This window comes from Sarcophilus harrisii, chromosome 1, assembly GCF_902635505.1.
Source record: "Sarcophilus harrisii chromosome 1, mSarHar1.11, whole genome shotgun sequence".
In the NCBI taxonomy this organism is placed as follows: Eukaryota; Metazoa; Chordata; class Mammalia; order Dasyuromorphia; family Dasyuridae; genus Sarcophilus; species Sarcophilus harrisii.
The window spans coordinates 474,870,071-474,894,274 of NC_045426.1; the positions used below are offsets into that span (position 1 = coordinate 474,870,071).

The 24,204-nt window shown below is 33.8% G+C and overlaps 1 long non-coding RNA gene across 1 annotated transcript; it reads right to left on the minus strand.

Annotated features, from left to right (window-relative positions):
- Positions 1-563: 563 nt before the first annotated feature.
- On the minus strand, positions 564-23,388 carry LOC111719029. The gene is made up of 3 exons (XR_002769346.2): positions 23,093-23,388; positions 17,815-17,903; positions 564-848 (listed from the first exon to the last, which is right to left on the minus strand). It is a non-coding gene; the product is annotated as an uncharacterized LOC111719029 (long non-coding RNA).
- Between the last annotated feature and the right edge of the window lie 816 nt (positions 23,389-24,204).

Below are 24,204 nucleotides of genomic sequence, written 5' to 3' on the forward strand. Positions count from 1 at the left end.
GAGAATTATGTCTTCTCTCCTGTATACCATTCCTCTCTTAACATAATCTAGATTAATGTTAGGTTGGGGCAGGGGCTGGAGGGTTTGACTGCCAGGTGACACTGTTGACTCATTAAATTACCTCTAATAAAATTTAGAACCCTTTTCAATATCCTCTACTGATAGCATTACTTATTTAATATTTGTTAAATATTTTTCCTATGTCATATAATGTATTAAATGCATGTTCCTTGCCTTTGGATTACATTTTAAAATAGTATAGTATATGATTTATATTTCTAATTCTTGTCTAGTATTTCTCCTAAACTCTCACCTTTTGGATACAATGGCCCATAAAGATCTTTAAAATTACATATTCTTTTTTTTATTTCAATAGTGTTTTTTCCAATTACATGTAGAGATAGTTTTCAACATTCATTTTTGTAAGATTTTGAGTTTCAATTTTTTTCTCCATCCTTCCTTTACCTCTTCCCTCCCCAAGATAGCAAGTAATCCAATATAGGTTATACAGATACAATCATTTTAACCACATTTCCATATTGGTCTTGTTGTGAAAGAAAAAATCAGAACAAAAAGGAAAACCATAAGAACAAAGAAACAACCACAACAATTTTAAAGATCCACATTCCATCTCCAAAGTTCTCTCTCTGGATGCAGATAGCATTTTCCATCTCAAGTCTATTGGAATTTCCTTGGATTACTGTATTGCTGAGAAGAGCCAGTCTATCATAGTTGATCATCCCACAATCTTGTGTTACTGTATATAATATTCTCCTGGTTCTACTCACTTCACTCGGCATCAATTCATGAAACTCCAGGCTTTTCTGAAATCATCCTCTCATCATTTCCTATAGAACAAGAATATTTCATTACATTTATATACCATAACTTATCAGCCATTTCCCAACTGATGGGCATCTACTCAATTTCCAATTTCTTACCACCACAAAAAGAGCTGCTACAAACATTTTTGGACATGTGGCTCCTTTCCCCTCTTTTATTATCTCTTTGGAATAAGAACTCAGTAGCAATACTTCTAGATCAAAGGATATATACAGTTTAAAGCCCTTTTGGGAATAGTTTGAAATTGCTCTCCAGAATGGCTAGATCAAGTCACAACTTCACACCAACAATCCATTAGTGTTCCAGTTTTCCCACATCCACTCCAAAAAGAATTACACAATCAAAATAAAGTTCATCTTCCCCTTTCCCCAACCCAAGTTTCCCTTTCCAGACTTCTCTATTATTATCAAGGTCCTATGCTCCTCTGGTCACTAAGTCTCTACTTATTATGCACCTCACCTTATATTCAATCAATAGCCAAATTTCATCATTTTTACCTTTCCATCTTTCAAAAATATCCTTTTTCTCTATTCACATAGCCACCACCTAGATTAGGGTGTTGTTGCTTTTTTTCTGGACTATTTCAAAAAATTTTTAATTTGTCTTTCTATCCCAAGTGTCTCCTCACTCCAACATTCCACTTGACAAAATGATTTTCCTAAAGCACAGGTCTGTTCATGTCACAACCTTATTTAATAAACTCCATTGGCAATTTCTTATCTCTAGGAGCCCTAGGTATTTGAAACTCCTCATAACTTCACTCCTTCTTACCTTTCCTCTCTTTTTACACTTTAACCTCCCTCTACCCACTCTATACTCTTATCTACAAAAGCCTACTCACTGCTTCCCACACATCACTTTCCATGCCTCATTATCTGTACTTTTGGCCTGGTTATACTCCAAGTCTGATTCTCATACTCCATCCAGCAAACCATCTCAGCAAACAGGCTAAACCAGGTTGGGTGAACCAACAGGCCACAACACTGTCAATGAGTTGAAGTTTCTACTGAAGCATGTGAAGACTTCCCACAATGGAATGGACAGGTGAGAACAGTTTGGTCCAATGACCATGAAGGTGTTTGAAGCAAGTGCTATAGACCAATTAGAGACGGATCAGACATCAAAGATGCTAAGATCATCTACTTCATTCAGAACCATCGCCAGTCAGCCTGACTTTTGAATTGCCACTGGACATCATGACTCGAAGAGAGAGTGAAGCTGATGAGTTTGTGCAACTGTGTCTCATTCAATTTACACTTGAGTCAAGATATCATCCTGTGATGTCATTGGTCCCTTCAAAAATGAAGGACAAACAATAACTCCATGTGTGGAAGGTTTTCATTCCTCATAAGTACTTCTTAGCTTCCCTGGCTTCTTCCCAGATTCAGCTCAAATCTTACCTTTTACAGGAGGCTTTTTCTTACCGCTCTACCTTCTGTTGCTTTCATAGATTACTTTCTATTTTATACATACACATATATGTATACACACATATCTATATACATATCTACAAGCATATACATATATATTATATGTACTTAGGTAATTGCATGTTGTTGTCACATTAGAATATAATCTTGGATGGCAGGGACTTCTCTTCCTTTGTATTCTCATACTTTATACCATTGAATACAATGCTGTAAGTGTTTAATATATTTTTCTTCTACTTCTGCTATTGACTATATGCTTGTTTATTTTCATATAGCTCAAATATCTGTCATTTCATTTGTTCTGGGTATGGGTATTCCTTCCATCAATGCTAATTATCTTAGTCTATAGGCTTCGGGAATTATTGTGTACAAATATGTGCCAACCTATAAGAAAATTGACAATAAATTTCTCAAAATTTAACCAGTTGGATATTCAGATGACAGATATGTGGTCCATTCTGTTCCCACACACAAACTTTTCAGGTTGCCAAGTTGGCAACTCTTCCCATGGCTGTGTTTCACTGTCACCATAATAAGGCATCACAGTGGGACTTTAATGATGGGTAAAATATTTGCTTTGCTAATTTACATTTGTCATTTTTGCAGGTCAGTTTGGTATTTTGCCTATTCATATCTTTAGACATTTATATATCATGGGGGAATGATTTTTGTTCTTACACATTTATATCAAAATCCAATGTGTCTGGAATTTGAAGCCTTTATGAGAAAATTGCTGTAAATGGATTTTCCCCAAGTTACTGCTTCCCTTCTAGTTCTAACTGCATTGAATTTGTTTGCACAAAAGTCTTTCAATTTAATATAATGAAAATTTTCTATTTTATCTCTCATGAAAATATTTAGCCCTTACTTAATGAAGAATTCTGATCCTATCCATAATCATGAAAACTATCTATTTTACTTAGGGAAGAAAGATTATAAAGAAGAGATGAGGGTAGTCAACAATGTTGAAGACTGAAGAAAGGTGGAAAAGGATTAGGATTAGAACTAAGAAAAGGTACTTGCAAATCACCCTTGAAAAGGGAAGAGGGAAGACTTTGCTATTTCCTCTAGGTCAACCTGTCATAAATTCATTGAACCCCCAACAAGCTGAGTGAAAGAGCTTTAGGTAAGTGGTACCTCTTGCAAGTATAGTTGAAATTAGTATTGTGTATAAAAATAATGGAGCCTAATTTTTGTAATGGAGGCAGCCTAACCATAGGGGATATACTAATAGGTTTGGAATAAAGAAGATGTATGTTCAAATCTCCATTTCTGACACTTTCTATGAGTCACTGGACAAGTCATCTAACATCTACCTCATATATATCAGATGGCTAATCAGACAGAAAAGGAAAGAGAAATGCTGAGGGGAATGTAGAAAAATTGGGACACTGTTGGAGTTGCAAAATAGTCCAACCATTTTGAAGAAATATTTGGAACTATGCCCAAAGGACTATAAAACTGTGCATATACTTTGACTCAGCAATACAATTAATATAAATATCCCACTGGTATTGCGGTTTAGAGCTTTTTTTCTATCATTCTGTAAATATTACTTGAGAAACAACCTGAACCTTAAATTAATAATAGTGTTTAGAAGCCAATGTGATTTAGGATTAGCTTGTTGGAATTCATCAGCTTTTGGACCCCCACATTTTAAGTATCTTGTTAAAAGGCAACAATGCTACAACAAAGTCAAAAAATATACTATAATTTACTTGATCCAATAAATTTATTATTTACAAAATATTTTAAAATACATGATTTTAGATGATATTTTTTACCTTTAATATTGAACCTGTGGGCACCTATTGAAGAAATAATAAGAATGGATAGTGGGTAGTGTACATATGAGGTAAATTAGTCAAAAACATATTTCTGTTCTATAACAGTTTATAATTTTTTTTTAAAGAAATTGAACTAAAGTTGATCATCTGTTTTCAAAAAGTTCTCCTTTCCCAACAAATGTTGTATAGTTAATTCTTTGGGGTTGATTAATCTGAATTTAAAAAAGAAAAACTTTTCTGAATTGGCAAGGCTTCTTACCCATTGTGAATTCTCTATTTGTAAATAAAATTTAACACTTTCCTATCATCCTTGTAAACATAGGGCTACTCAACAACAAGGAACTATATACAAAGACACTCAAAGTCTCTTTGAAGAACTGTGGAGTGGATTATTAGACATGGAGACACTGGCACAGTACTGCCCCACATGGCATACCTACATCAAAGAAGGCATTGTACTCTCTGAGCACATCAGAATTGCAATAGCTCAAAAGAAATGTGAGTTGCACAAATTCAGAGACATCTCTACTCCAAATGCTCACATGGACTATTTGCGCCCAACCTGTGGTACAGCTTTACCAAATTTGTATTGGTCTAATCAGCCACAATTGCACATACTGTACCTTGACCCTAGCATAATGATGTCATTTTGGTCCTCTTCAAGATTGAAGAAAAACAACCAAACTAACCACTAGCAAGAATTCAAAGAATTTATTCCTGCTTTTATAATTTACCTTTTCCAGCAAATAGTCTTTTCTATTTTGTTACTTTAAAATATTTCTGAAGACTGTAAAAAAACATCAATACCAATTATTAATTGAGAGATATTGATAGGAAATAAAAAGTAGAATGATGAAGTAGTAAGATCTAATGTTTATATTTTGATTCTAAATCACTTATAATTCATACATACATGATAGAGCCCTAGACTTGGAATAAGGAAGATGGATCCAATTGCCAATTCAGATGTTTTCCAGCTATGAAATCTTAGGCAAATTATTTAACTACTCTGACCTTCAGCTTTATGATATATAAAATAAGAAATTTTGACTCAGTGAGATCAAAGGTCATTTCTGATTGTTCTTTTATATGTCCTTAATTTAGCACCAAAATGATAAATATCCATGGGATCAGTCTTTCTGCCTATTTCATTCAATTGATTTATTAGGGCAACAGGGAAAAAAATAAATTATGCTTTTTGTGGTGTTTTTTATTTTGTCTCAGATCTATAATTTTATTCTTGTACAGAATTCTTGCCTAAGAAACTACCTCTTCCAATGAAGGTAGTTTCCTAGGCAAGAATTCCTTATTCTTCCAAAGAAGACCAGCAACTTCTTTGTAATTTGGCATCTTTTGAGTACATTTTGAATCAGCATTTATGAATCACTGCTAGATTCACAGGGTTTGAAGTGTGATGTGGTGATGATAATGATGATCAATAGCTAGCATTTATATTGCATCTACTATGTGCCAGGAAACTGTCCTAAGTGTTTAAAGAATATTATCTCATTTGAACATCATAACAACCTTGTGAGGTATTATTATTATCCCCATCTTATAGTTGAGCAAACTGAGGCAAAGAGAGATTAAATGACTTGCTCAGAATTACACAATTAATAAGTATCTGAGCTTCGATTTGAATTTAATTCTTCCTGACTCCAGGCTCAGAACTCTATCTATGGTACCTCCTAGCTAACTGAGTACAGAATACTATCCTACATCCTTCTCCATTAAGGCAATCCAAGAGTTTCAGGAGTAGAGCCAATATAGCAGAGTGAAGCCAGGAAGGTGCTTGAACTTTTCCAGTTTCCCTTTAAAACAGAGTCTGAACAGAGTTTGATGAAATGAAATTCCTCTCCAGCTCAAAATAGATTAGAAAAATTTCAAGAAAGGTCAGTCTCACTGGGGTAAAAGGAGTGTTTAACCCAGCTCAGACAGAGTCTGGGAAATCACAGCAGATCAAAAACTGAGACCCTTGGTCTTGGCTCAGTAACAGAGCAAAACAGTAAAGCAGTTCCCAGTACCAGTTCAGAATGCAAATTCTCTTTCCTGGAAAGAATAGGTAAAGCTACCACTTGCAAACACAAGGAGGTCCTATGTTAAAAGGCAAGGTTCAGACCTGCAGAACAAGCTTGGGACAGAACCCCTTTTACCCAGGAGCAGTTTGACCATAAAAGTAAAAATGAGGAAATACCAAAATAAAAGGAAAGAAAATGAGCAAGAAACAGAAAAGAACCTTGATCCCAGAAAGTGAATATGGTGACAGGGACCATATATTCAGATAAGAACCAACTCAGATGAGAAAAAAAATGTCCACAAAGGAAATCTCAAAGACTGGAATGAATTGGTCTTAAGTTCAAAGAGGCTTCTTGGAAGTGCTCATAAAAAACTTTAAAAAGCAAATAGAAGAGATAGAAAAAAAGATAAGAAAAGAAATGAGAGATGCAAGAGAGAGTTAATAGCTTGGAGAAAGAAGACAATTCCTTAAAAAATACAATTTGCCAAATGCAAAAAAAAAAAAAAAATCCACTGAAGAAAACAGAACCTTCAAAAGTAGAATTAACCAAATGGAAAAAAGAGATACAAAAACCAACTGAAGAAAATTACTCATTAAAAACTAGAATGGAGTAAATGGAAGCTAATGACTCTATGAAACATCAAGAATTTATCAAAGAAACTAAAAAAAATGAAAAAATGGAAGAAAATATAAAATACCTCATTGGAAAAAATAGCTGACCTGGAAAATAGATCCAGAATAAACAATTTAAAAATTATTGGTCTATCTGAAGACCATGACCAAAAAAAGAACCTGGATAACATTCTTCAAAAGATCATCAAGGGAAACTGCCCCAATATTCTAGAAACAGAGAGGGAAATAGTCATTGAAAGAATCCATCAATCACCTCTGGAAAGAGATCCCACAATGAAAACTCCCTAGGAACACTGTTGCAAAAGTCTAGAACTACAATCTCAAGGGAAAAATACTGTAGGCTGCCGAATAAAAATAATTTAAATATCAAGGAACAAAAGTCAGGATTACCCAGGATCTGGCAGTTTCTACAATAAAGGATCAGAGGGCCTAGAATACCATATCCTGGAAAGCAAGGGATCTGAAATTACAACCAAGAATTAACTACCCAGAGAGACTGAGCACCATCTTTCATCCATGAAGTAAGAGCCTTTCAATCATTTTTGTTGAAAAATAATGCCATTTTAGAAAAAAGAAATTCAACAAGCCATTAATGAACTCCCTAAGAAGAAATCTCCAGGGCCAAATGGCTTTACAAGTGAATTCTACCAAATATTTAAAGAACAATTAATTCCAATATTATGTAAACTATTTGAAAAAAAATAGGTAAAGAAGGAATCTGCCAAATTCCTTCTACAACACAAATATGGTATTAATACCTAAACTAGGAAGAGCCAAAACAGAGAAAGAAAATTACAGACCAATTTCCTTAAGAAATATTGATGCAAAAAATTTAATTAAAATATTAGCAAAGAGATTACAGCAATGTATCACCAGGATAATACACTATGACCAAGTGGAATTTATATCAGGAATGCAGGGTCAGTTCAATATGGGGAAAACTATTGCCATAATTGATGATATCAATAACATGGTTATCAATAACAATGCTTATATGTAGACCAAGTTAACTATAATAAAAATGACAGTTCTGCCTAAATTGGTCTACTTGTTCAATGCAATACCAATCAAATGGCCAAAAAAATATTTTATAGAACTAGAAAAAGTAATAACAAAATTCATCTGGAAGAACAAAAGACTAATTCTTGTTTATTTTTCACTTAAGGCAATCTTTAATTTTAAAAATTACAAAGGATGGTGGCTTAGCAGTACCAGACCTAAAATTAACTATATTATAAAACAGCAGTCATCAAAACCATTTGATAATAGATAGGAAAGAGAGTTGCAGATCAGTGGAATAGATTAGATATACACGGTATAATAATCAAGGCCTTTTGTAATTAGTATTTGATAAACCCCAAAACTCTAGTTTCTGGGATAGGAACTTATTATTTGACAAAAATTACTGGGAAAACTGGAAAACAGTATGTCAGAAACTCGGCATAGACCTACATCTTTCAATGTATACCAAAATAAAATCAAAATGGCACATAATTTGGGCACAAAGAATGAAAGCATAAGCAATTTAGGAGAATAAAGGACAAGTTACCCATCAGATTTTCAGAGAAGGGAAAAATTTATGACCAAAAAATGGTTTTCAATAGAAAATGTCATTTCTATCTAGAAAAAAAATATGGAGATTGAATATAAATCAACATATGCTATGTTCACTTCATTTTCTGTTGTTTTCTCTCTCCCATGGTTTTTCCCATTTGTTTTAATTTTTCTCTCCCAACATGATCCATAAAGTAAATTGCATTAAAAATAAATAATAAAACAAGCAGACACAAAATGAAAATAGATTTTAAAAAAGTAAAACCAAGTTGCACATAAGAAATTCTCAGTTTCATATATAATACTCTTTTTTTTTTTGGTCAACTTTTTAGAAGAGAGTGGTCATTTTATTTGTTGTTTAAGTTCAGAATAAATTATAGCAAGATATAATACTCTAGCTTAGACCTAAAGAAAAAATGAAGTGACAACTCTCACTGCTTCTTTACATAAATGGAGGACTATGGCTATAAAACACTACTTATAATGTCATTGTATTGATTAAATTTACTGAACTATCATTTTTTTCCTCTTTTAAAATTATTTTTATAAGGGATAAACTAAGGTCCATTGGGAAATATTGGTGTGGTAAAAACAAAAAGTATGAATAAAAATTTTGTTGTTGTTGTTTGCCCCCCCAAAATAAAATTAAATTAAAAATAAGGCAACCCAAGCACTTAATTTGAATTGGGTTTGTCTACAATCAATTTCCTCATACTCAATGACTCATTAAGGCTCCAGGATAATATATTTATAGCTTAGAATATGGTTCATATGTCTAGCATTTACCCAAAATGAAAGTAATAAAAAAAAAAAGTGTGGTGTACAATATAAGACATGCCATAGGTAAATTATTTCTACATACAAAAGGAATGATAAACATATAAGGAATCATAAAACCATATTAATAGGACAAAATTGACTAATATAACTACTGTTACAGTCTACTGAAAAGATCATATTTAAGTATTATAAGGACATAAAGTTTGTGGGGTTGCTGATTAGGCATTACTCTCAAAGAAAGCACAAATGGAGCATCCCAAATAGGCAGACTGAAGCTTACTTAGGTAGGAAATATGCTTTAGCTGCCATATGTTTGAGATGGCACAGAGGCTATGGTAGAGAATGGGGCAGCTTCCCCTATTCCCATCTGATTCTTGGGATACAACTCAAAAATAAATCTATGCATTTTGCAGCCAGAAAGGGAAAGAGGAAGAGGAAACATTACCCCTTTCATACATCCACTGATTCATCAGCTTTTCTGATTTTGTAGCCAATAAGATAAATCTTTATTATCTCATAGCAGAAGTGCCAAACATGCAGCCCACAATACTTCTAAGTATTAGAACAAGATTAAAATGTAAATAGAAAATACTTAACAAAATAAATAAAAATGCTTTAAGACATGGGTAATATTACATTTGTAAACTAAGTTCAAGAGGGATCCTTTTGCACAGATTAATAGTCCCATTTCTATTTGAATTCGACACTACTGTCTTACAGTAGCAAATGTAAGATTCTGTGATAAGTGATACAAGGGCAGAAGCAAGCCTCCCCAAACTACCATATGGTTGCCTAGAACCAAAAATGATACCCCCTGATCTGTCCAGTTGGGGAAAGGAACCGGAAGATGCTCCTTCTTCCAATACACTGATGGTGCTAGATTTAATGTAGCCAGAAGGATAGTTTCTACTCTCATTAGATCTAATATTATTCAGAAGAAAAAGGACAAATGTTAGCTAGGCTAGTTATGAAGAGAGATATAATAGATTCACAGAGGAATTTATAACTTGTGCTAAATATAGTTATGTTAGGAACTGGCTGCTCTAGCTAGTACTAAAAACTAACTATTTCCCTTAATTTAACATAAGAAATAAGGTCACCAACCAATTTTTTTTAAAAGGTCAAAATTAGTCTGAGATTTCCATCTTCCTGGCAACTGAAAAAGTCCTATCAGAGTCAATACTCTTTTCCTCTCTCTTCCTTCTTCTTTCTCTAAGGAGAAGCCTTTATAAAGGCAAGCAATTACAGAAGCTACCCCCAAAATCTAATAAAACAGACATAATTAAAGGAAATATTCATTCAGTTCTGTCTGGTAAACAGAATAAAATAGTATAAAATTTTATTCTGATTTTGTTCAGTTCAAGTTCTTGGTTTAAAGGATGAAAAAGGCTATTATAATAACCAGGAAAAGCTTGTGATGAAAGCAGAAAAGCTTTTTTTTTTAATATCCTTGTTTATTTTTCACTTAAGGCAATCTTTAAAATGCTTATACGCTTACAACCTTATTTTAGATTGTGAGATCTCAAGGGCAGAGTCTGGGGAATACACTATTGAAACAAACACAGAGCAATCTAAATATATGGTGGTACTTAACAAGAAAAATGGAGAAAACAAGGTAGGAGAAAGATGGAAAGGCAGAGGAAGGAAAAAAATCATTCCATTTTAGTTTTTTAGACACAATCACACTTCATCTGTAACTATGGAGGCCTATAAATACAAACATATAAAACTAAACTCAGGTAGCCAGTCCCCAGAAATATTGTTTCTGTTTGGATAATTAGCACATTTCAAGAGTTTTCAGTTTTATTGACAATGTTCAAATTTCTATATCTACCACTGCTAAAATTTTTGTTTTATTATTGATTTAAAATACTACAATGGGGATTTTAATTTTTTCTTCTCTCTGCTGATGCTTCTGAAGCAGGCACATATTCCACTAGAACAGAGTATAATTTCATCTGATTCTCCTAGTTTAGGGTCCAATTGAAGACCCTTAGAGGTGAGATTAAAAATCCAGACTGATTCTCAGATTTAATTCAAGATTCACCATATGTGCTCACTCTGTGTGTGTGTCTCTGTGTCTATATATGTATCTCTATGTTTCCCCCTCTTTTTTCTTCCCCCCACCAATCTCTTTCTATATTTCTTTTTCTCTGATTTTTTTATTTTTATACTATTTTAGAGAGGTACAATGGAAATATCAAAGGATCAGAGAGAACCTGGGCTTGAATCCCTTTTGTGTGACTTTAAAGAAGTCACTGAATCTCTATGGGCCTCTATTTCCACATCAGTAAAATAATAAAATTGGACTAGACTCCTTCTGAGGACTCACAAATTCTATATCTAAGTTTCTATGATCTAATAGGGTCAAATCACAAATATTAACACGGAACATCTTCCTTTTTTGGATGGCTTGGGAGCTACATCATTGCAAGAATGCAATCATATTCCATGGGAATACTTCATTTATTGTATTTTTATTTCCTGTGCATGTTTGTATATACAGTAGGCACATGACTGTTGTTTGTTTGTTTGTTTGATGGCCCTCTTGGGCATTTAAATCTTAGGATCATAGACACAAAATTGAAAAGGACGTTGTAAATCTTGGAGGAGAAACTTCTCACTTTACAAATGAGGAAACTGAGGTATAAATAAGTTGAAGTAACTTATTCAAGGCCACATAACTTATAAATGGCACAATTAGAATCCAAACCAAAATCTTTAAACTTTAAACCCAGTACGCTTTCCACCACAAGAAGCTGTCTTTGCTTTATGAGAATCATCTATTTTAGCAAATCTGAATGAAGAGGAAATAGTCATTGCTGGTAATTTTCCCTTTGATCTGGAATCTTTCTCTCTTCTAGAAATGAAATGACAGTGTAATTCAGTGGGTGACACTAGTTTAAGGTCAAATTTGATTCTAGACTAAGAGAGGAAGAAAAATAAAAATGGCTTTCTTAAATTTCATCCTTACTTGATGACTCATTATGATAAAGTCATGGATAGAACAAATACTGCATTCCTATGTTTAAAATAGTATCTTTTTTCACATTTGCCTTACATCCATCAAGGTAAGAAAATTTTAACAAATAAAAACATCTTAAGATCCACAAACTTCCTGGCACACATTTTCAGCTTTGTTGAGCTTCCTGATAAATTGTCTTGGGGATCTTTTCTTTATGCCTTAACAATTCAGAATGTCTCTGGTGACAGAGCTCATGTCAGTCTGATGGTTGAGGAAAATACATTCATTTGCAGTTGCTACAAGATTGTAACAATAGAAAGGATAATTTAGTGGTATAAGAGACAGAGGCTGCAAGGACTAGATTAGATGATATTTTCATGAAACGTCAGCGCCAGAGCCAGGTCCCTAAGTCTCTGTGCAATTACAGCAATCAGGCTGTTACACATAGAACAATGTGCCTTCTACCTCTTATATAACAATTCCTGGTGACCAGCACAATCCACAGGAGACATGAAGTTGATGCACACTATAGACCGTTATTGTTTAAGTTGGTCTTAACTTTAGGTTAATGCTCATCAAAGAGCACATTTGTTGATTTCAGTTCTCTCCATGCTACTAGCATTTTAAAAAGATGTTTCTCTCAAAAGTTGTTTTGTTAGCATAAGATTGTTTGCAGCTGAATTCTGGTCCACTCTACTTATATTTTCATTTCCTGTTACCCTGTGCCAGATTTTCCAATCAATTCTACTTCAACGGTAAAGTTTGTGGATCAAAGATAAAACATATTCCTTACTTTGGAGAGTGAAATCTCCTGAGACAGCAGCAACAGTGAGATTTCCCCTATAAACCATTAATGGATCCTAAAGAAGCTGTTGAGGCAAATGTCCTGTTCTCAAGTATGAGTTCTTTAGGATTTAAAAGTCTTTCACTAGTCATTATATGTATATTCCCTGTACCACAGTCCTACCGATCATGGGACCCCACTATAATTTCCTACATTTCCTCAGCAACACTGAACATTAACAGAGTAGGGTATTTCCAAAGGGAAATGACCCCAAGACCTCTCTTCATCTCCCTTTCACTTCCCTCCTCCAGTGCTCTCAAGGAAAACATAGACTCATCCCTTTTTCGCCACAAAACTTTCCTAAGGTAATAGATATTAATGGGAGAAGAGAGACATGAGCATGGGCTTTGCACCCTAATTGAATAAAAGACCTGCCTAAAATTGGACGGTGGTGAGGGAGCGGAGGGAACAGAGTAAAAGCTTTGTTCCCAAGTTGATCTCTGGATGCCAAGCTGCAACCTGGAATTTTTACAGTTGAGTTTTAAACTCCTGACAATGAGCATTTATAATGGAAATGCTGCCAGACCTTTAACTATAGCGACGCCACTATAATATTTATAAGTACCTTATACTCTTTCCAAACACATGTGCTCATTACTTATGTCTCTGCTTCTGCCTCTCTTCTGGGGAACCTTTCTATATAAACAATCCAGATTGGCTTGCTTATACTCCCAAATTCTAACTGTTCTACATCTCAATCTGTTATGAGAAAGCCAGTCCAAGGGGGCCAAAAAACCAAGACTCTTCCATAAGGTTTTTACAAAGCTATAGTTTTTATGATACATAAACTTCCATTTTCTCCTTGGAATTAGGAAATCAATCTTTTGACATTTTACTTATGATTTTTTTTCAATTATAGGACAAGACTCCTCAGAGATTTGGAGGGAACCTATTAACCAGTCCTTACACACCCTGACAATTAGGCTGGCTTTAAATAAACAGAGAAAAAGAAGTTCCCCATCAATGAAAGGCCACTCAGAGTGCTGACAGCTTATCTGGTCCAACATAAGCAGGTTTCTGGGGAAACTGATTGCTTAATAGTGATGGAGAATGACAAGGATTTCCTAACTCTTCCATGCAAACCTCAAAGCAATTTTTTGTCTGGGCACAAATTCATTTAACAGCTAAGAGACAGTTTAATATGGCCTGCAGGTGAGAAGGAAACAAACAAAATAAAACAATCCCTTTCTTTGCTGCCAGTTTACAAAAGAAGCCAAATTTTCATCATGACTCAGGACAATGGCTCTGCCACCAAATAAATATGAAATTCAGAATGTTATAGGAATATAGCCTTCTGTGCATATCCAAGGGACAAGGATAATGCTAACATTTTCATTAAAATTCTCCTTCATGATATATTTTAGGTCATCATCTCATTTAAATTTAAATTCTTCTTGTCTAATCCCAGTTTGGTCAATTGTTAATCAGAAAGGGAAGTTAATCCAAAAAGTTAATCCCTCTGGGAAGGGAAAGAAGTTTGAAGAAAATGTTCATTTTTAGATTCTAAGATCATGAGAGAAAAAAAAATAAGAAAAAAGAATAGGGTTCATGTTAAGGCTCCCTCCTATCACCATAAATGCTCAGGGCTGCTACGCTAAGTCACTGTGTCCAAGCTTTCCCAAGGTTTTTCAAGCCCAAAGAATCAGTAGCTTGGGGAACATCAGGAAGTCTCCAAAGAAGAACCACCAACAGCAATGTGATGACAATTTCATTATTAAAAACTCATGATGCTGCTCAGCTACAATGATGAAAGTAGCCTAAATTTCCAGGTACCTATCATGGAAGCCTGATTGTTCATTATATGTTTGGAAAACAGAGAAAGACATTCTCTATCAGTGTGGTATAAACTGAAAGGGTTGTGAAAGTTGTCATTGATGGGTGGAAGAAGAAGAAAGGAGGGAGATATTTGAAAGTTAATCTCCTCCATTGGCAGGAGTTTGTGAAACCATCTTTTCCTAATCTTGAAGGAAACAAAACAAAACAAACTCTCTTTTAAATACCAATCTATGAAGGATGCCAAATTCCTATTATTACTCAAGTCATTGGACTTGTCATTAGTTAAAGATGGATTAAAGATAGGCTCCCACAATCCATTTGTCAAATGTTTGGTGGTAGTGATTTTTTTTAACTATTTGGGTAATTTGAGAGAATTGTGCAAGTTGATATCAAGAGATAATTTTGAACATTTTGATAAGAAATATTTCCAAAAAGTTTATCAACTAAAATTTGTTTTAAAACAACAACAACAACAACAACAGCCTTCTGTTACATCTTACCATGAGTAATGATATGAGCAAAGGCAGAAAATTTCTTTATTTTAAAGAAATTTATTATAAAAATATGGGTCATCCTTTAATTTATTATTTAAAGTATAACTTTTTCTATTTTGATTTCACCAAGAATCAGTCTAATTTCTTTCAGGATATTTTAAGTTTTGAATGAACTTATTTATATTTCTATGTATGTTAGGAAACTAGAAAGAGAACATGTTCTAATTTCCCCAGCAGGAGAATTAGGAGATGATATCCAAGATCCCATCCAGTTCTAATGATCTATTACTACTAACAAAGAGTCACTTTGTTTACATTTCAAACTTTGTATATGTTATTAAATGTGAAAAGAAAATTGCATAAAATTAAGAGTATTTATAAAAATTGAAATGTATTTCCATTTTCTTTTGGTCTAAGACAACCTAGTGACCTTCATCTTAATCAAGTTAATTGCCTAAGAAGGAAAAAGTCTAAAAAGGCCCCTAATTCTTTGAAGCTCCTCATTTTTTTTTCTCATCTTGGACAATATTAGTTGATGCTAAATTTGATTATTGATATTGATATATATATATTTTATACACATACATACAACTTTGTATGTATGTGTACAAATGTATATACTATGTTTTATATATTTGCATATATATCATTAAGCTAATTATTTAAAAATAATTATCTTGAAGATAACATATTCTCATATCTTATTCTGTCCAATTTCCTAATAAATTACTGACTATAATTGGATCTCTTAATTATACCCTCTAAGGATTTGAAATTCGGATAATATGGAAGCTTTCTATCAATTTTCTCTTCCATTGCAGTTCAGTAGAAAGAGTTCTGACTTTGCCAAAGAAGACACTTAATTCAAATGTTGGATCTGATATTTCAACTAATGGTGTGAACATGGGCTCATTTAATCTCTGTAAACCTCAATTTCTTCAGGTATGAAATAAGAAAAATGGATATTTATCTTTCTCACTTTACAGAGTTGTTTTCAAACAGTACATTCTAAATATGAGTTGTTATTAAATTTTGATCAGCTAGGAATAGGGTTTCTGAATAGTATGTTATTCATATTCGGTTAACAATGAAAATTTCTCTCTTCTGTTTTAATTTAAATAAATTAATTCCAACTTTTGCATTGCTTATGGAAATCTCTCTCCAAAGATTCTTTCTCCCTCCCATTAAATGGAATGTAACACTTACAGTCTGTTAGATTATTTAAGCCATTTCATATTAGATCATAATGGCAGGAGATATTAACATATTTCATAATACCCTTAAATTTCTTCTATAAATAGTTCCTTTCATTGATTGAAAGTGACATTCTCAAAGAGATCCAGACAGAGAATCTCCAGATATTCCTGTTGGCTAAGTTTCCCATGATCACAATTGCCAAGAGTATTTGACTATCTTAAATAAAGGACTAGCATATCATAATAATAATTGTTCATATTTTATAGCACTTTGATGAGAGTTTCCATTTGAGCCTCATGACAACTCTGTAAAGTATGAGATATTATTATGCATTTTACAAGTGAGATAACTAATGATTTGCTCAAGATCATATAAGAAGCAGAATGCGAACTCAAGCTAACTCCAAATCTAGCACTCTAGCTATTATCCTACCACAGAAGTCTCTAGATCCATTTTAGGACAAACAGATAGTATACTAGAATTTTGAAGAATTAAGGAGTAGCATAATTCGAGTTTTCAATTACTTGAAGGATTGTTACAATGGAAGAAAGATTAGATTTATTCTAATAAATTGAAACATATATTCAATTTCATTAAAGTTCTGTAGGGCAGAACCATAACCACCTGATAAAAGTTTACAGGGAGGTAGATTTTGACTTAACATAAAGAAAAATGGTCTAATACTCCATAAATTCAATAACTACCTCAAAAATATAGTTAAGGCCTCAGTAGTACCTAGATGCTTTCCATCAACTATATTGTAAAGAACATTACATCTTTAAAATTCTATAATTCTATGATTTTATAGAATGGTGAATTTATTTCATCTCTAAATTAAACTATATTTTATACAATACTGGCAAAATGGATTATTTGAGTCCTAGTTGTTATAATTACTTTTAGTCATTGATAAGCCCTTGAATGACCTTCAATTTCATATCAAATCCTGGAAACCAAATGTGAGTGATCATTTACTAGTATGTCATGAAAGTTGTCTTGTGCAATGTCCAAATGCCCTCAAATAATGAACTTCTCAGATTTTCTTGTTTGTTGACAATACTATGTTAATTGCATTAAGCCCTGGTACTTTATAGGGCTTCCTTAACAAGTTACTCAAGAGAGAGTGACCTAAAATCCAATAGAAGAAAAATTCATATCACCTAAATGATGACATGTAGTTGCATAAACAGTCCAATGAACTGGCATGTCAATTTTGGACTGTTATTATAGACAGATCATGAGTTAACTAAAAATGCATAAAAATAAGACATTGGGCTGCATTGCATTGGGAATTTCCTCTGTACTTCTAGAAGGCCCAGGTGATACCCTGTTACAAAAGCTCAACTTTTTAACTCTATATATTACAAATCACAAAATGCCATTATCTCTAAAGAATTAAAATTAAAGGATACCCAAAGGTAATGGGAAATATGTAGAGTGTAATTAAGCTCATATATGAGAAATAGCTTATCCATATCATTAAAAACACAATACCAGAAAATGAGGTGAATTTCTTGTCAAGTCATAAGGCTGAGAAGTTATATGTAGATTGCTCAAGTCCTGCACTGGTCTCCACAAAATACCTTAAAAAGACCCAGCAGAAGACGTTTTAGAGTATGTTCTCAATGCAGTATTGGTGGAATAAGAACAAGAATTACATATATTGATAACACATGGATGAGTTTCAACCTGCAAAGTGAAAGTAATACATTTGATAGACATCCATTATACCAAAGATTAAGAACTTTTGTCAGAAGATCCTTTTTTTTTTTTTTTAACTTCTCTTCCTGCTTATTAATTCCTGTATTTCAAAAGTTGAGATAACTGGGGGAGGGGAGGATTAAGAGAGCAAGTGAATTGTGGGAACTGAGTGAACCACAATGAAACCATCTTGTGACTCAATTCTGGAATTAGCTCAGTGTCCTTTCTATTAAATTATGAGTCTAGTTCAACTTTTGACTTGGGAGAAAGCTTTATTCAGTTGGATATTGTTTGAACCTAGGCCTGTGTGGCTGAGAAACTGAACCACCTTTCCCTGCTATTTCTAAATAGGCCCTAATTATTTCTCTAATTAGGCCCTATTTTAGAAACATGGTTAGATCCAAAGATTGATGCAAGGAGTTTTCTCAATTACACATCTCAAGCAACCTATAAGTCTTATTTGAAAACTGTCTCTATACTCATCAGTTATTGTTTCTGTATCACTTTGTTTACAGATAATTGGGAGAACTGGGTCACCTCTTTTTCTAAAGTCAAGGAAATATACTTATTTGCTTTCCCCTTTCCAAGTTGAAAATCCCCATTCTTTCATCTAATTAGAAATCAAATTAATGTTGCACTGTTTCCTTTTAATTAATTGACCTTATTTGATTAGTTATTTTTAATATATAAAACTCAGTCTCCCCTGTGTTGAGGTCTGGGCCTAAACTGAGAAGGTCTGGTCCCAGTTTGTTGGGAAATGACCATGAATTGCTTAATAAATCAATGTGCTTGAAAGATAAATCAATATGCTTGAAAGATCAAACCTTTGTTTCCTCAATGACAACATATTTTATCTACCATATAGCTACTGTAGCTACAGTATCTGAAGTAAATTATTTTTTCCTCCACAGCAATGGTTCTCAAAGTATATCTACTAGCCCTTTGTAGATTTCCAAGATTTTTCAGAGGAGCCTTTGAGGCCAAAACTATTTTCATAATATTAATACATTATTCACTTATTAACTTATTCCTCCCTTTTCCAAGTACATATATATAAGGCTAGATTTCCTTCATATATTTCAACCAAAAAAACTTATCACAACAGATTTAATGCAGAAAGAGATATGAGATTCCACCTATCTTCTATTAAGTCAAACATTAAAAAGATTTGCAAAAATATGTAAAACTATGCTATTCTTCTCACCAATCTTTTTGTTTTGGAAAATATAGTTATTTTCATAAAATCATACTATTTATGCCAATATAAAATAGGTTGATTATTATTTAAATGAGTTAATAACTTCAATCCATCCATTTTAATTTCATATAGCAAATATCAATAACTATAATTCACATAAACAAAAACTCAATGGTGGGGGTCCTCAAAAATATTGAGTATAAACCAAACTGGTATGTTTTCTTCTATGTGGCTCTTAGGCTCAGAACTCCACCCATATTCCTCTCCACCTCATTTAGCTTCTTGATGAATTTTAAATCTCAGATTTCAGTTTTATTGAATATATTATAAATAACATTTATTGAATATCTGGGTTATAATTCAGATTTGCCAACCATGAGATCTTTAGATTCTGCCAACGTATGCTAGAAACATGTTACTATCCAAGTAGACCAGATAGAACATGGGTAGAAAATATATTAAACATAGCAAGTCACCTCAGTAGATGATCTTGATGGCGAACCAAAGTAAGATAACAAGAAAAAAGTCAGCAGTGGAACTAGATGCAATAGAATTATCATTGTAGAATGATGGAAAACAAAAACAATGCTTCTACAAATATAGAAAACAACCATGGGAGATGGAATGACACATTCTGGAAAAAAAATAAAGATTAGTATAAATAATAATTCATGTCATTATCATAACTTGCGTTGCTGTACCATTCATTGTACTTCACACATATAATATCTCCAAGTTTGGTTTCTGAGGAGAAACAGGACATACCAAGGCAAAAAGGATTAGATCATCAACTCACATAGATTCAATAAGAATTCCTTAACCATTTAATCAACAAACATTTATTTCGTTCCAATGTATCCAGTACTAGGTGATAGGACTGGTAGGTTTTCACATACACGTAGGATAGAAATCACTACATATCTCAAACTTTTCAATAATACTCAAATGTGTCCCACAGAAAAAAAAATATTCTGTGTTCATTATTTTTAAATAGATCTTTGTGTTGCACAAATGGTTTTTAATGTTGAAAAAGAAAGATGTAGCTCATTCTGCTATTTTTGGTTTTGGTCTTCTGGAAAAAATTTTCCTCATAAGATTAATTATAATTAGGAGCATTTACCTAGTGCTTTAAGCTTTGAAAGGCCCTTATATATGTTATCTCATTTCATCCTCACAGCAATCCTGTGAGTATGCACTGTTACTAAACCCATTTTATAAATGAGAAGACTAGGGCTGAAATATATTGAGTCTTTCTCAGGGTCACACCACTTGAAATTGTTTGAGGTTGAATTTGAATTCAGGTCTTCCTAACCATAAGTTCAGCATGTATCCACTATACCAAACAAACTGCAGAAAGTTAAGGCAGATTGCTATATATTGCAAATCATACTAATTCCCATTACTAAAACACAGAGCCAATGTATTCTCCCCTAATCTGTGCTTCTACTACTTTTTCCCTAAATTTCTGGTATTATTGACATAATGAATTAAGTTGGTGTTTCTTTCTCAAATGTGTGCTGGTATTGATTATATCAATCCAAATCTTAATTAGAACAAAATGTATTTTCACAATTACAAAAAGAAAAGTGAAAAATTCAGAGAATTTTAAAGAAAATATATTGGGGGTAGGGATTTAGAAAAGCAAGTTTGATGACAAGGTAAATCACATTAAAAGAAAAAAAAAAAGAAACAAGGGAGGGAGAAAAAAAACCAATTTCTTTTCTCCTATCATATACCTAATCATCAGGATAAAAGATACAGGTCCTCTATCTCTTCATCTGTTTCTAGAGGAAAACCTTTACTCCCATAAGCTCAGCTACTTTTCTATAGCCTGACCCATGCATAATCTACAAATGATGATGTTTATTAGAAAAAGATTATACAGAGTTTGAGAGTCTTGCAGATAGGTTCCTGTTTAAAAGTTTAACTGGCATGCTAAGGATGGAAGAAGGGAAAGAGGGATGGACACATGTGATTGATGATGTCATTTAACTCCTGTCTGATTCTTAATAACTCCTTTTGGGGTTTTCTTGGCAAAGGCACCAAAGTGATTTGCCATTTTCTTCTCCAATTCATTTTAAATATGAGGAAACTGAGGCAAACATGGTTAAGTGGCTTGCCCAAGTGTCTGAGATAGGATTTAAAAATCATAAAGATGAGGTCTTCCTAACCCCAGGCCTGGCACTCTATCAATATATATATATATATATATATATATTATTACATATATATTGCCATGAATGTAGTACTCAATTTTGCAAGGGCTTAGTATGACACCTGCCCTGCTAGGATTTTTGCTTGTTAGATTTGCACAGCCTAATTTAAGCCCTGTATTTTGCAACAAGTCTATATTTGAGTAGTTGATTTCAGATAGCTCTTGAAAACAGGAAGAGAATGCTATAATTTTAAAGAACTATTTGGCAATCAACCCACTAAGAATAAGGATCCCAGATTTTTAAAAGGGGAAAAAAAAGCAAACCTCAGAGATTTAACATTGAAAATCCTCAAAACAAATCATAATAAAAAATAGCATTTTGTACTTGACTTCTGGCAGGTTTTTCTTTTTTGGCAGGGAAGTAGGGGGAAGGACAAACTTTTAAAAGTGCCTTAACAATAAAGAATTGAAAAGGCCAAAGTCTTCCTTTAAAATAGAAGGGTGGCATGATGAAAAATCAATTTATTTTCAATTATGATCCATTTCCGATGAAGAAAAGCAGAAGAGGATCATTTTGTCAAGGCAATTATCCTTCTGAAAGCTAATATGTTCATCATGTTGAATCTGAAAGGAAAAAAATGACAATAATTGAGAGAAACATTATTCTCTTTCCCACGGAAATGTCGCTGTAAAATCACAGGGAAATAATTAAGTGCAGAGGTGCTCTTTAAAAGGAGCAAGACACATCTAGCAGAAGGACTACTTCTGGATTAGATAGGAATTTGTACTCCTTAGGGCATATGTTTACCACACCTGGAGGTGCCCAAGACCTGCTAAACAATGTTTAAATTGGGTTCTTCAAGTCAATCAAAATAATTGCTTTGAATAAAGCAAATTATAGCCAAGAGCTGTAGAAAACCTTAACTGGAGTCCTGTTAGTTTTCAAAACTGGGGACATTAAATCCTCACACATGTTATATAAACCCAGTTTGCACTAGTGTAAAAGGAATAGTTGAAGCAGTACCTGTGCCCTACACACTGAAGCTTTAACTCACTGAACCACCTGAAGTTCCACACATCTTCCAAGACAACAAATGAAAAAAAGGCACCCCAGAGTTGAAAGAACTGGCTTCCAGAAAAACAACACTTCTATACAACTGGTTTGCTTTGGGGAGGGTAAGGGAAGAAAGGGGAGAATGATGTGGGAGAGAAATGGAACAGTAGCTCTTACAGTGAGACAGATACCTCAACCTCAGAGGGAGATTGGAACTTTTTGAGTAGCCATTTAGAAAACAGGAACTTTTCTACTCTTCTCTCCACTGGGAAAAGAACAACTATGACCAACTATCTCAGAATAGTCTTGATAGATTTGCTCTAGCCTGCTTAGGAAGTCATGTAACTCTAGTCAGTGCAGGGGGCGGGGGGTTGGGGAAGAAGATTCCTAAGATTTAGATGCAGAGTGTAACCTACTAAATCTGGGTCTTAAAAAATAATTTAAAAGAATTTAGGTGTCTTGATTCCTACATATCTCTAATCACAAGGCAGTGTGGTATAGGAAAAGGGGGTATGGGTTTAAAGTCTTATGATATTACTATAGAGCAATCCCCCTTTATGGTCCTCAGTTTCCCTTTCTGTAAAATGGGGTGGGGGGATTGGACTAAATGACCTTTAAGGTTCCTTCCAGCTGTAGATCTATTATTATAATAAAATATACATACATTGAAGTTGTTGCCTTCTTCAAACTGCATGCAGAACTCCCACTGATTCTAACTATATGTTGGATCCAGCAATCAGACAGACTCCTGCCTGTGGAAGAAGAGAAGAATCTGAGGTAAACCTCAAATGAGATGCATTTCATTTTGCCCGAGGCATTGAAAAAAGTCCCACTTAAAGGGGCCCAGGAATCCTTTACAAGAGCAACCTTCTGCCTCTTAATTTCTATGTTCAACATAAGCCCTCCTCTCAAACAATGTCCTTCCAACCCCGTGACAGGGCTGAGGCATTTCATGAGCATGTGCTCGGAAAAGAAACATTCGGAAAACAACTCTCTTAAACAAATAAACAGTTCAGCTCTTGAACTTTATGCTCCTAATCTCTGTCATCATTAATCACATTCAGAGTTTGATTTTAAAAGCCTGAAAGGAAGGGAAAGGAAAAGGGAAGGAAAGAGAAAAATAAACTCCTTGCCTCAAAATTTTGTGAAACAGAGAAACTTGAAACTCACCTACGTGTCCTACAAAGACAAAAGCAGGGATGCAAAGAGTTCAAGGTGAGTATCCAGAAATGAGTACCTTCTAAATTTGCAAAAATAAATTCACTCTTGGCATGGCACTGAAAAGGATTATTTCAGGATTCTGGGATTACCTCTTATTTGAAACTCTATAGAAACCCCACTGAGGAGCTGAGATCCATTCATAAAATTATCTGGGGCACTTGTTCTTATAGTATTTTCCTTACAATGAAAAAAAAAAAAGAACAGTGCCTTAGAATTGTTCTGTAATTTGCCCAAAAAGTAGAGGTGGCCTCTCATAAAAATGAGAGAGAATATTGGCAGATGGAAGGCAAAGGAGGCCCAACACTGCTTAATCATCTATTTGACAATGAAGGCCATAGCATTTAAGTACCTATGATGTTCCAGGCCCTGTGCTATGGTTGAAGACATAGAATTTTTTAAATGAATAAAAATAGCTTAAAATAAGGGTACTAGCATCTGGAAGGATCAGGAAAGCCTCATGGGGAGGTGCTGAGCTTGAGCTAAGTTTGGAAAGAAAGTAGGGATTCTCAAAGGGGAATGTGAATGCATAACAGGTGTGGGGCACAGGTGTGCAAA